Source organism: Mus caroli, chromosome 7 (genome assembly GCF_900094665.2).
Source record: "Mus caroli chromosome 7, CAROLI_EIJ_v1.1, whole genome shotgun sequence".
NCBI classification, from domain to species: domain Eukaryota; kingdom Metazoa; phylum Chordata; class Mammalia; order Rodentia; family Muridae; genus Mus; species Mus caroli.
Genome location: NC_034576.1, coordinates 29,333,848 through 29,337,272, shown reverse-complemented (window position 1 = coordinate 29,337,272; position 3,425 = coordinate 29,333,848). Strand labels below are relative to the sequence as shown.

The following is a 3,425-nucleotide window of genomic DNA, read 5'->3' as shown; positions in this document are numbered from 1 at the left end:
AAAAAAAAAAAAAAAAAGAGCAAATGAGGTGCGTCCACTGGTAAACTGCTTTATTCTCATGCTTGGCCTCAAGGTTGACCCCAGAACCCATGTGGAATGAGGCTCCACAGCCTTGTGTTCTGATCTTCATACAGACCATGGAAGCATGCCTGTACACACACACACACATGCACAATAATTATAATTAAAATTAATATTTTCAAAAAAAGATTTAACAGATTGGTAAAAAAAAGGCAAGAAGCAAGTAGAAAGAATGGAAGAAACAAAAGGATATAAAGTAAGACTGGAAATTTAGTGGAGCAGTAGTAGGATCTAAGAAGTCTAAAAAGTATTGAGTAGGTTGTAGGAAACATTACATTAAAAAAAAAAGAAACCACTGAACAGAATAAAGACACTTTCCAGACCCGGTTCTTCAAATACAAAGAAACTCCATTCATAAAAAGCTATGCTAATTAAGCACATTACTGTAACATTTTAGCAAAAGTAAAAAGGGAAGAAAACAAGAAGGCAATACTAATGTTGTGATATGTGCTGAGCTTGCACACATGCACAGTTTGTGTATGGAGGTCAGAGGACAACTTGGAGGAGTCTCTTTTCTCCTGCCACCTAGGTTTCAGAAATCAAACCCAGGCCACTGAGCTCTGTGGCAAGTTCCTTTACCCAACGAGCCACCTCACTGGCCTGAAAGGTGCACATGTCAGGCACATTAAATAAAATAAGCAAATCTTTTTTTTTTTTTTAATACAGTTATATAAGTTGTACCAAAAGCACAGGCAGTATTGGTGCTGGGGATAGCATTTCTCCATCTTTCATATTATTAAGTTAACTGCTCTAAGACAGAGCAATCAAAAATAGGCAAAATAAGGTGGTGGTGGTGTACTCCTTTGATCCCAGTGCTCAGGAGGCAGAGGTAGGCAGATCTCTGTGAGTTCAAGGCCAGCCTGGTCTACAGAGTGAGTTTCAGGGCAGCCAGGACTACACAGAGAAATTCTGTCTCAGGAAAAAAAAAAAAAAAAGCAAAATAGTTTTAATAAACACTGGCAAATAAGGACAAGTATGTTTTAAGTGGCCAAATCTGGTATGATATATCTTTGATCAGTACTCAAGAGGCAGAAAGTTGGGTGTATCTCTGTGGCTTAGAAGCCAGCCTGGTTTACATCGGGAGTTCCAGGACACCCAAGTCTACAAAGTGAAAGCCTGTTTCAACAACAATAAAAAAGTAACATATGGTTGCCAGTGTAGAGTAATTCAGGGTTCAAAACGACTGAGCAGCTAGATGTGGTGGAGAATGCCGTTAATCCCAGCAGAGACAGGCAGATCTCGGAATTTGAGGCCAGTCTGGTCTAAAGAGTGAGTTTCTGAGTTTCAGGACAGCCAGAGAAACCCTGTTTTGAAATTACAAAACGAAACACACTACCACCACCACCACCACCCCGGAAAGAAAGGAAAGAAAGAAATGAGCACGAATAGTTAGGTAGAGAGTCTACACAGTCATCCTTGAGTATCTTAGATTATTAGCTCTAAGCTGCTTGTATAAATGGCACATTGACAAGCAATCTGTGCATATCTTCTCATACAGTTAAAACGGCTGAATCATTTTTAGGTTACATATAATAATACCCAGTGGCAATCCTGGGCAAATGGTTGCCATACTGTATTGGTCAGGGAGTAATAATAAGGGAATAAAATCTATATGTTCAGAACAGATGTAAAGGGTTTTTTTATTTATCTTACATATTTGCGTATTTGCACACAAGTGCAGATGCCTAAGGGCACTAGAGTCCTGGATCCCCTTGGAACTAGATACTGTATCAATTATTAAAATTAAGTCGGCAAATGAAGCAGAGGGGCTGGTACCCAACATAGAAGTTAGAAGAGCAACGAGTTCTGCAGATGGTGACGGAAAAGAAAACAGAGTCAGGGGGAACGTCTGGAAATTTCACTGACCTAAGGAATTTTCAACAACTGTCCCTCCAAATGGGGACAAGCTGATCCCAAATAATAATAATAATAATAAATCATCAAACTCTCACTGGAGCTATAAGGACATTGAGAACACTACATAAAGGTTTCACTCACCTGCAGATTGATGCTTCTTCTCAGACACCCAGGGTTTTTGTTTGAACTGTAGATTTTTAACTTGCAATGAGTAAAGCAATTCAGGACTCAGGCGTTATCTCTGCAAATCAAAGCAGCGGCTGCAAGTCAGACCGAAGCCTCAGCACTCAAGAGAGGTTTGGAGGGTAGAGAAACTTCCGGTCTCCGGAGCACACAGGAAGCGGGACTGTGCAGACAACACAAAGGCGCCCCACTCCGCGCATGCGCACAAAGCAGATGGGCCAAGCACTTGTACTTGGCATTTAGACTAAACGCGTAATTCTACTTAAAATCAAAATGTTCTTCAGATGTGGGTAACAGATGGTATTCTATTTTCAGAAATGAAGTTATACTGAGGAACTATGACACCGCCATTTTCAGAGTCTGCCCAAGCTGGCCATCTGAACATGATTTTCGAGCGGGTATCAAGGTGCCCTTGCTCCCAACTGAAGTCAAACTGCTGCCTATCATTTCACTGTCAACCACAGTGGGGGATTTGTTTTGTTTTCTGAGGCAGTCTCTCTGTGTGGCCTAGCTGTCCTGGAACTCATGCTGTAGACCAGGCTGGCCTCGAACTCAGAGATCTGCCTGCCTCTACCTCCCGAGACTTGTGATTGAAGACGTGTGCCACCACCGCCCAGCCTCAACAACATTTTAAGTCAGGTGTGGTAGCATGTTTCTAATAGTAGCAACTTGGGAAACTGAGGCAGGAGGATGGAGAGTTTGAGGCCAGACTTGGCTACCTGTCTCAAAAAAAAAAAAAAAAAAAGCAAATAGAGGGACAGGGAAAGGGCTCAGTGCTTAAAGTACCTGTGCCGGCAAACGTGAAGATGGGTGTTGGATTCCCAGAATCTCTACCTGTCAAGTGGGCATAATGGCTTGCCTGTAATTCCAGCTTCGAAGAGCAGAGAAGAGATCTTGGGAGCCAGATGGTTAGAAACACAAGACTGTCTAAGAGCTGTGTGTGTGACTGAGACCCCGTCTTAATTAGTGAGGTGGGAAATCGACGGATGATGGTGACTCCTGACATCAATGTAGGACCTCCACATTCATGCCAACCCATATGCATGAACACTCCTGTGCACATGCACCTCACCCATCCATACAGGCTCACACACATGAAGAACAAGTATACACACTGAAAAACAGACATGCACACATGTAAACACACACACACAACGGAAAGAGAGAAATAAACTGATATGGGCAGGCACTCAGGAGAGTGGAGGATCAGAAGTGCAAGGTCATTCTCAGCTACGTGGTGAGGTTCAGCCTGTGCGCACGCAGAGAGAGAGAGAGAGAGAGAGAGAGAGAGAGAGAGAGAGAGA

General features: G+C 42.7%; 1 protein-coding gene across 2 annotated transcripts in view; it reads right to left on the bottom strand.

Moving 5' to 3' along the window:
* The window catches only part of Znf260 (zinc finger protein 260), a 59,217-nt gene that overhangs the window by 50,785 nt on the left and 5,007 nt on the right, over positions 1–3,425 (bottom strand). Inside the window, exon 2 of one of the 2 annotated variants that reach the window (XM_021166620.2) lies at positions 2,080–2,179. The exons of the other annotated variant lie outside the window; for it this stretch is intronic. The gene's annotated coding sequence lies outside the window, so the exon portion shown is untranslated. The remainder of the gene's footprint in view (positions 1–2,079; positions 2,180–3,425) is intronic. 2 annotated transcript variants of the gene reach the window in all.